General features: G+C 53.8%; 1 long non-coding RNA gene across 1 annotated transcript in view; it reads right to left on the reverse strand.

The window, feature by feature from the left end:
• Window positions 1-7,635, reverse strand: part of LOC125754662 (uncharacterized) — a 31,007-nt gene extending 23,372 nt beyond the window's left edge. The window contains exons 1-3 of the long non-coding RNA XR_007409406.1: window positions 7,062-7,635; window positions 4,071-4,138; window positions 379-424 (exon numbers count right to left, since the gene is read on the reverse strand). This is a non-coding gene — a long non-coding RNA (uncharacterized LOC125754662). The remainder of the gene's footprint in view (window positions 1-378; window positions 425-4,070; window positions 4,139-7,061) is intronic.
• Between the last annotated feature and the right edge of the window lie 2,694 nt (window positions 7,636-10,329).

Genomic DNA, 10,329 nt, shown 5'->3' on the forward strand with positions numbered 1-10,329 from the left:
ACCGTTCTGCCTCTAGCCAATATGGACCCCTTGCAGACACCCAAATTGGCTCATTCCTTAGGAGTCTCTTTAGAATGTGGCATCTCCCTGGTAAGTTCTAAGTTCCGCAAGAACTTAGGACATCCTTAAGGCTCCTGACTTTGGTGGTCCTGAGAGGTGTTGCCGACCCATGGCAGGTAGGTCCTTGCCACTAAGTTCCTACATCATATTCAAGATGCCTCTCTGATTTATTAATATAAGCCACAGTAACCATTGCATGATGAGCCCACAGCACAACAACGAGCTTTTTGCATGCATTACCTCATTTAGTGCCTCCCTCCGCATCCCCCGCCCCCACCCAGAGAACGCCCCTTCTTCGAAGACAGCTCCATGACTTACTCTCACTCAGCAGTGCCGCCTCCTCTGTGAATCCAGACCAAGACATCTGTAGGCAGAACACAGAGATCTGATCTTATAAAGTGTGAGCATTTTGCACGAGACAACCGATACTCGGGTTGAGCGATTCCGGGCACATGGCTTAGTAACAAAGTCCAGCTTGGCCCAGGCTAACGGATGATATAGTCCACGCCTCTGTTTGATCCTGTCCTGCTTTATGTACCCCAGCCTCTTCTTTCATCTGTGCGCCTTGGCTTCTCAATGCCCCAAAACAAGGCCTCTGGGCTCACACGCAGGACACACCCCAGGCCTTTTCTGACCCTCTGAGCTTGATCTGTTCCCCCCCAACACACACATTCACAAATGTTCTCGAACTCAGCCCGAAAAACAGCCCTACATACAAAACAGAAAGCCCAGAAAGCCGTGGGCTGGCCGGCCGGCGGGAACCTCACACAAGGTACTTGGCATCTGTGAGCCTCGCTTCCCTCGGCTCTAAAACAGGATCATTGTGAGGACTAAAAGAGAGAATGAGTTTGAAGATTGCAGTGCATCCTTACTACTTAAAGTGTGGTCCTCGGACAGGCAGGGGCAGCGTCCGCAGAGCCTCAGACCCCACCCAGATGCGCTTAGTCAGAACCGCTGGGCTCTTGGCACCCTTTTCCTCCCAGGGGATGCGTGTGCATACTGAGGTGGGCAGGCTTGCTCTCCAGCTGTAGACGTTCACCATTCTTCTCCCTTCCTGGTGAGTACCCCAAGGAGGGAGCTCTGAGCCCATCCCTCTGCCTTTGCCCAAGCCTCCTGGCTCCTTAGGGCAATCCTCGTCTTTCTCCCCCCTCCTATTCCCCTCCCCAGCCCCTTCCTTGTGGAGCCCTCCTCTCCACTCTGTTCCATGGCTTCCTCTCCTTTGGTCAATGGCACAGTCGGCACTCCCCAAACCCACGGTTTCTACTGCCTCAGCAAACTAGGGAGCACAGGAGGACACTTGGCCATATACACGTGCTGGGAGGGGGCCACTCATCACAGCTTCATGGCCTACAAGGCATAGAGGGAGGCCCAGAAATGCACAAAGGGGCCCAGCCAGGGATAAAACCCAGGGCCAGCTGATGCATCCATTCACCCCGGATTCCAGGCCCCACTGGGTGGTGAATTGCCCCCATTCCGTGTGCCTGATGTGTAATATCTTTTCTGTAATTATGGTGATGCCGTCTGTGTATATGTGAAATGACTATAGCAGTTAATTATTTGTGGGTAAACAAGGGATGCCTCTTGGCCCCAGGAGAGCCTGAAAGACACCCGCTTAAAGAACCACAAGATCAAAGAGAAAGGGAGGGGGCAAGTAGGAAGAAAAGTCATTCTTCCCCTGGGAGCTTCTGGGAGGGAGGGAGGGAGGGAGGGAGGGAAGGAGGGAGGGAGCTGATTTGGCCTTTAAGTGGCCTTATAGCAAGAGCTAGCTATCCTTGCGGATCTAAACCGAGGGGGAGAGATGAGGGATGAGGGGTGATCGCCAAAGACTGGCAGGAGTGCCCCCAAATGCCAGACAGTCCACACACAGCCTCTGCCCTCCCTGGGGCTCCAAACTGCTCCGGATAGTTTTGTGGAGGGTGGGGAGCCACACATCCAGAGCCTGCTAGATGTTGCAAAGATCCATCTTCCTCTTTTCCCCGAAATATAAAATCCTGTTTTGCACTGGATATGTGCCCATCTACCCCAGTAAAGACTATACGTCCCAGCCTCGGCTTGCAGCCATGCGTGGCCATGTGACCAAGTCTGGCCGATGGGATCCAAGCAGAAGCAACTTCTGGAATGTGATCCGGAAAAAAAAGAAAAAGAGAGAGAGAGAGCATGTCCCTCTTTGCTCTCTCCTCCTTCTTGCATGCTAGGAAAGAGATACAATGGGGAGCTTGAGCAGCCATCTTGAACCACGAGGTAACTCTGGGTCCAAAAGCCATGTTGTGCCGGCAACAACATCAAAGGATCCTGAGTTACTCCCACTTAGTCCTCACGCCAGCCATCTTACCAGCCTGGGACTTCCAACCTGTAGACTTGTATGTGAGAAATCGACTTCTGGCATATTTAGGTCACTGGTCACTGTTATTTTGGAAGTTTTGTTATCCACACACTACCAAAATCAGACGAGAAACATAGGTAACATGGTGTCTTAAATCAAGTTCTCCAGGAAGCAGACTTTGAGATGGACATTTGCATGGAAGGGTGCCTGGGTGGCTCAGTCACTGAAGCTCCAGACTCTTGGTTTCGGCTCAGGTCATGACCTCTGGGTCATGGGATTGAGTCTAGAGTGGGACTCTGCATTCAGTGTGGAGTCTGCTGGAAGATTCTTGCCCTCTGCTCCTCCTCCCACTCGGACACTCTCTCTCTCAAATAAATAAATGTTTTAAAAAAAGAAATTTGGATGGAGGAAGGTTGTGGTCTCAAGATCAACACTTGCATGCACACGAGGGGAAAAGATTGAGCAGGGGAAAAGCTGACTGGCAGTGTGGTCACAACAGCAGCCTTGGTGGATCCCACAGTGACGTCAGGAGTAGAGGGGGCCCTTCAGACTTCAGAACTGAAACAAGAGGGCTGAGCCTTTGGACCCTTCCAGGCTTTGGTTTTCTTATCTTGAAAGTAAGTGTGTTACTGATCTTGCTTTTGTACTGAGGATAAGAAAAAAAAAATATGTGTGCAGGGCCAAACTCACAGGTGAACAACCATGAGACTTGAAGAAGACTTGGAGAAGACTTGAGAAGTTTGTCCATGTCCTCTGGGGGCCCATGTCTATGTCTCAACCAACTGACAACCGGGGAAGTGTCACTTCTCCAGAAACTTCTCTAACACTGTCACCTTCTCCAGCTGGGACAACACAATCTCCTGTGCTTAATACCATCAGGGCTCTTACCACATTGGACATGGATGCTCTCTTGGGGCTCTGAGCTCTGAGATCACTTCTGTATCTCCAGCTTCCAAGCCCAATGCCAGGCGAGCAGAAGATGCCCGATGTACAACTGTTCAATCCATGAGCTTCACTGAGGAGGCCCAAATCCTGGTCATGCCAAGAAGACAAAGACTATTTCCCTGAAGCCAGGAGATTTACTTATTGCCTCCCAAGCCCCAGTGTTCTCATCCATATCATGAGAATAATAATAACAACAAATGACAAAAATGTTGAAATGATCTCTTAATTTAAAAACTGCAGACCACGATGTAGATGTTGTGGTATTGGGCAGGGAGTGCAGGAGGCTTTCATCAGTTGAGTCTAAGGGACTCTGAGGGATTGTTTTCAGCGTGTACAGTCTGGCTACAGAGTTCTGCAAATTAGGCAGCCACCAAAGTGTAGAACCAGGGACAATTGGCCACCTCCCAAGGGTAGCCCTACCACCAGCCTCTCTTGCCTAGAAATGCAACTTGTTCAGCCACCCAGGCCACCGAGTGAAGGCTCTCCAGTGGGGCAGGGCCCTGGAAGTACAGATTCAAAGGGGCAGCTAAGACAGGGCAGTTAGATTGGACATCAGGGATCGGGGCCTCTTCGCACCCCACCCCTGATGACAAGGAGGCCCTGGGCATAATGCACACAGGACTAGGGGAAGGCCAAGCTCTCTCAGGGGATGGTCCAGTCCTAAGCTGGGCTCTCTGGCTGTTCCACAGCATGCTCAGGTGAGGGGCCCAGCATAAATCCAGGACAGTTGAGATACACTTACCTGTACCAGTCTGGTGGGAAAAGGAATTCTCATCCCAAGTAGGAGGAAATCAAAGCTCCCTGGAGGAACTGGAAAAACAGTGATAAAGCAGTAGCACATGTAGGAGGTGGTAGGGCAGGGCAGTTAGGAACGAGCATTCTGGAGCAAGCCAGCCAAGAGTCAGATCTTGCCTCTACAACTCATTAACTATGTTTACCTGGGTGGTGTTCTATGACTTTTCCCTGCCTCAGTTTCCTGAGCAGCAGAACGGGGACAGGCATCATTCCCATCTCAGATGATAGTAAGGACCAAGCTGGCATAGGTAAAGCACTTAGGGCCTGGCCTGTAGCAACCATTCCCGGAAGGCTGGGAACTGTGTAAGGTGGCTGTGGCGGGAGGTCATCTGCCATTTTGTCAGTAATGATCACCTACGGGCCACGCTGGTGGCACATGACAGACAGGTGCCACCGGCCTCCAGCACCCACGATGCTGAATCGTGGCCCAGTGAAGGGTAATAGAAGCAAGGGTCTAGAGTTCTCAACAGAGAGGGGTTTCTCAGGGCTGAGGCAAACAGGACTCTTGCTTCTAAGGCAGAGAAATGCCGCTCAAACTGGCTCAATACAAAAAAAAAAAAAAAAGATTGGCTCAGGAAGCCAACATGTTAAAAAGTACTTGGCTTCAGGCGTGGCTGATTCCAGGCACTTATCCCAAGTGATGACAAGATGTCCATGAGCAGTTTAAGACTTACATTTTATTAGTAGAGTAATCATGATTTAGAGTGGGTGCCTTGTCCCCACTTTTGTTCCAGAAAAATCCCCAGGGCTGCTGCTGCCTGGCTGCAATTGGCCAGTTTGGGCCATGGTCCACCCCAGGACCCTGGGAGCATGGCTGTCTTCACTTAAACCATGGGGGCTGAGGAGAAGATGGAAGGTGGATAGTGGCCGCTCGTCAGAATATCAGATCTCCCCTCAGAAGATCTCCCCTCAGAAGGCTTCGCTAGACAGGTGAGATCTGACTGCCCCCCCACCCCTCCTACTCTTGTCGTTGAAATACTAACCAGCATTTGTTCAAAGCCACAAATTGCAAGGGCCTGGCACCCACACCATTTACTGTCAACTCACTGGAATCAATTCTAGGCCCAGGGGGATGAGGAAGGATCTGGGCCCCTGGCAGGAGGTAGAATCTTCTAGCAGCTGTGTGTAGGAGGGCTCAAAGGTCAAGAGCCCAGTGGGGGTGGAGGGCATTGTTCTCAGCCTGAGGGGATGGGGCCCATTCCTGTCTCTTTCCAGTTCAACAGTAGAGTCCCAGGGTGGCCAGGCGGGGGGGGGGGGGGGACGAGGAGAGGGAGGGACAGAGGACTTGTACAAGGACCTGCTCCAGCAGGCTTTGAGGGACAGGTGGGCGAGGCAAACAGGATTCTAAAGTGTGGGCTGACTGAATAGTGACACATGTCGCTGACACCAGTGGGGAACCCTGTTGGAGGAAAGAGGGTGATTTGGTTTGATTCATTTGAATCAATAGCGCTACAAGAGCACCCAGGTGAAGGTGACAGCAGGCTGAGGATGGAGCTGTGCATTTCAGGGTCCCAAAGTCACCATGTGGCACTCAGTGACCTGCTGCTGGGGGATTGCTGGAGCAGAGGGGGCAGAGGGGAGGCCGAGAAGCAAGCCTTGGGAGATGCCCACATTTAGGGGATCGGGCAAGGGTGTGCTTCGCAGGTGACAGTGGGAGCTTGGCAGAAGTAATGCCAGCGGCAGCAGAGCCCAGCACGGCCAGGGTAGGGCCACACGTGGGAGGGCCTAGTGGTGCAGAGTGAATGCCTTCCCAGCCCCAGCCATCCCGGGTCCTTGGAACGAGGCAGCTGCTGGGCTTCCTGCTCTCACGACCACTGGGAGGACCATGGCTCAAATGACTGCAATGAGGACATCTGAGATCAACAGAATCCGTACAGGCCTGGAGGAGGGGGCAGAAAGGGGTTTCATCAATGCTTTAGTGATAATGAGAGCAAGGGAGAAAAGGAGGGCACATAATGAAGGGAGAAACGGGAGGAAGAGAGGAGCTGTGGCGCTTCTATACACACATACACACACACATTCATATACCACATACACACACCCATACAAACATGCACACACACACACTCATACAGAGACGCACGCCCCATACACACAGCCATACAAACAGGTGCACGCATTCTGGCGCGTGCGCGTACACACACACACACACAGGCTTGAGAAGGTAGAGAAATGATTTCTATTCTCAGAGAATTCCTTGGAGAATCCTCCCCAGACGCCATCTTCTCCTGAAACAAGGCTCTCCCACACGGGTGTGCGTGCACACGCTCGCAGTCACACAGAGGTCCACGTGTCACTGGTGGGAGAATGACAGGGCGGTGCGCGGGGAACGGGAAGAGGCCGGCTGGGAGGGGGGCCCACCGTGTGTCGAGGCCTGGGCCCGGGCGGCTGTGAGTGTGGGTAGACGGGCGCTCCGTCCTCCCTGCTGGCAGGCCTGGGCAGGCGCCGTCCCCAGATGTCAGCGCTAATGCCTTGATAAACAGGGAGCTTGCTGGAATGTGGCTGTTAATTGGGGAAAGAGCCGCAGCCTTTAGCTCGGGGAGCAGTGGTTAATGACGGGCCCGCTGGGGAAGCCGCACACTGTTGCCACTGTTCGCGTTCTGTCCTCTCCGCGCTTTAAACAGCAGTTTATCTCCAATTGAAAACACTTTCCTGGGAATAATTATTTCTTGGAAGCTACAGGAGTGCTCTCAGATTCCACAGCCTGCTGTCGGGTCGACCTTCCAGAGGCCAGGGGGCAGCTGCCTTTGGGGGTAGGGGACAGCTTTGCTTCTGCTCTTCCCTCTCCCCTCCTCCCGTCTCTTGCCCGAGTCCCCACGGTACAGCCACTGTGGGCATGTTGGAAGGGGCTCTGGGACTAATTTGGGGCTGAGTGGGAGGCCCACTGAGTCAAGGGGGGCCTCCGAAGGATGATGCCTCTAGCGTTGTCAAAACCCACCTGGAAGGGGATCCCTGGGTGGCTCAGCAGTTTAGCGCCTGCCTTTGGCCCAGGGCGCCGTCCTGGAGTCCCGGGATCGAGTCCCACGTCGGGCTCCCTACATGGAGCCTGCTTCTCCCTCCGCCTGTGTCTCTGCCTCTCTCTGTCTCTGTGTGTCTATCATAAAATAAATAAATAAATCTTTAAAAAAAAAAAACCCACCTGGAAGCCTCGGGGTGTCTGTGTTGGCCTCCCCACTTAGGCGTGCCCTGGTCTGCCGGGAGGCAGAGCGTCAGGGTAAAAGGGCCTGTGGTGGCCAAGAGACCCGTCCCGTCCTCAGAAGCCGTTTCCAAAACGGGGAGCGCGCAGCAGGCGGCCCGGCAGAGCGAGGTCCGCGGACGGCGCCCCTGGGCCAGAGCGGGCCTCGCCGTGCACAGCCGGGTCCAGGAGCAGCGCCCCGGGAGGTGACGTGGGACAGGGGTGGCAACCTGTGCCAACAGCTACCCCGCGCGTGCGTCCTCCCGGGGTCAGCCCAGGCCAGACGGCGGCGGGGCCTGGGCCTGGAAACCTGGCAGCGGGCGGCGCTCTCCTTGAACGCCCAGGGCAGGGACACAGACGCTCAACTCACCGCGCTGGCCACGGGCCAGCCCCCCGCTTGGCAGTTACACGCCGTCTCCCTCCGCCTCTCCCCGTCGCCCCATCACCTCCCTGTCAGGCGGCTTTACTGCCGCTCGCCTCTTCCTGTCAGCAAATGTTTGTGTGTGGCGTTGCCGGGCGACAGCTGAACGGGCCTGCGTGTTCCCGGCCCCGGGGCCCCTGGCGGAGCCTCCCCTCTGAGGCCTTTGTGGGTCTTTAAGTGTCAGCCCAGCGTGAGCCGCGGCTCCCAGAAGCCGAGGCCCGGCTCCGGGAGAAAGGGCTGCTCCGGCCAGATGGGCTGAGGATCCCTGCAAGGTGGAGCCAGGCCTTTCTCATGCTCCCAGCTCCTCGGGGAACTGTTCTCTTAGTCCCCTTCACGGGCACATCTGAGGAGACTGGATTCCTTTTGCCAAATGCCGATAAAGACAGGAGCCACCACTCCACCCCTAAGTGAGGTCACGTGTGGCCCCCTGCCCGTGGGAATCTGGACGGCAGGATGGACCACCACGCATTCTGCAAACACCTCGTGTTGAGGGAGACACGCGGAGGGTTCGAGGCCAACTTAGCTTCCGAGGCCGCCTCTGCCCACCACCCTCTGTGTGGCCTCGGCCTTCGCACACCGCCTCTCTGGGCCTCCGCTTGCTTATCCGCACGTGGGGTGGTCCCAATAAGCCCTACCTACTTTGTTCAGAACCAGTGGGGCTTCTTTCTCACTGTGTGTCCTGAGAAGCCACCGTGGGAATGCCAGAGTGGGACAGAACTCTCTATACAAATAGGGAAAATGCAGGGAGATCTGTGAGCCAGGGTATTCAGAAGGAAACAGCACGAAAAAGGAAACCATATAATGCAAAATGTTTCTCTGCGTTGGGGGTGGGGCCTGAGAGACTGGCACCTAATGGGAGAAAATGCTGGGGAAAGGCCGGGTGCTGTGAAGCAACAGAGAGAACTAGAGCGACAACAAAGGCAATTTAACGGTACAGCTTCCATACAGACAGGACTGCTGGAATGGGTGTCAGTGCCGTGCCCACGTCCACTCGCCCCTGTGCACGAAGGTGGCCAGTGAACACCAGGGCTCATCTTCTGGCCACAGGAGCCCCCTGGCCCATGTACAAAGGCAGCTGGAAGTGCCAGGGACTTAATGCCCTCAAAAGCAGCTCTGACCGGTGATGGTCAGGCAGTAGATAGATAAATGCCCCAGCTCCCTCATTCTCGAGTGGCTACCTTAAAAGTATGTTTCACACTATCTTCCAGAGATCCCCAACAGGATTCAGCCTCCGATGCCCCAAGGGTAACTGACTCAATACTCTAGCCATCATTGGCCTCTCCCTCATCCCTGCCTCACTTCCCCACTCCCCTACATGTGCTCCCGGTGATCATCTTACAAATAAACTACTTACAACCAAACCCTTGTCTCAGGATCTCCTTCTAGGGACACAAATCAAAACAAATAGTGAGGCTTCAGGTCTGGCTAGTTCTAGGTACTTAAGCAATAGCCTCAGGAATGCATTCTTCTCCAGCTCTCAGCTCAGCTTTTCTGCTTACCCCCATCCCTGAGGAGGATAAGACATATTCAAAGTGTTTACAGAAAGACGAATATAAATCTATTTCAGCCCTGGGGTAGAGACAGGGCATCCTCCAGAACAAGACCTGGAAAGGGAAGACAGCCAGCCAGGAAGGAGACAGAAATGAAGGGTTAGGCAGAGGGCTAGGGTGGCCAGATTCTCCCTCCAACACCTGGCTTGAGGAAACACACCAGGCCCCTGTAAGGCACCAGGCAGGGGGCAGGAGCATTTGAACTCATAAAGAGCTAGTTATAGGAGGGCAACATAATCATAGCCTAGGGACAGTTGTGAAAATGCAGTGTGCCTGTGTGTGTTTAATGGGAGCAGAAGATGCCCTGCGAGCTGGCACATGCTCCCTGAAGAATGCAGATTCGGAGCAGGTCTGAGCCAGCCTACCGACATGGAGCAAACACACTGAAAGAGAACACGATGCAACATCCAAGATATTTTAAGGGAAATGCCTGTGTATCTAACAAAATTTTAAATGTCCTTACCTTTTGAACCAGAAACTCTACCCCTACGAGCCTTTCTTCCAGAAATACCCATGCTCACACCCCAAAATATATGCACGAGGAGCTCTATCACAGCCTCACGTGTCACCTTGAAAAATCAACAGCCCCATGATTATCCAATAACAGGACTGTAATAGGGAAATGGTTAAGGAAATCATGGCATATCCATACTGTGGCATGCTCAACACTTAATAAACAGCAAAAGGTGTTTCTCAATTGTCATAGTTTCGGTTCTTACAGAAATCTACCCTGAGACAAGCATTAGAGGGCAAGTTATTTTTGCAGGAGGCAGCAGAAACATGGGAGAGGAGTTTGTTAAGTGGGAGGTAGAGAAAGTAGGGAAGGGAGCAGGGCAGGGAAGGCAGGCAAGAGGAGGTGTGCTCTCCGGGGGGTGTTTGGGCGGTGGGTTAAACATTGAACCCTTGATTTCAGCTCAGGCCGTGATCTCAGGGTCATGAAATCGAGCCCCATGTCTGGCTCCACGCTCAGCAAGGAGCCTACTTGAGATTCTCTCGGGCCTTCTGCGACTCCCGACTCCCTCCCCACCTGCGTGCAACCACATGCTCACTCTCTCTCTCT

Source organism: Canis lupus, chromosome X (genome assembly GCF_003254725.2).
Source record: "Canis lupus dingo isolate Sandy chromosome X, ASM325472v2, whole genome shotgun sequence".
NCBI lineage: Eukaryota > Metazoa > Chordata > Mammalia > Carnivora > Canidae > Canis > Canis lupus.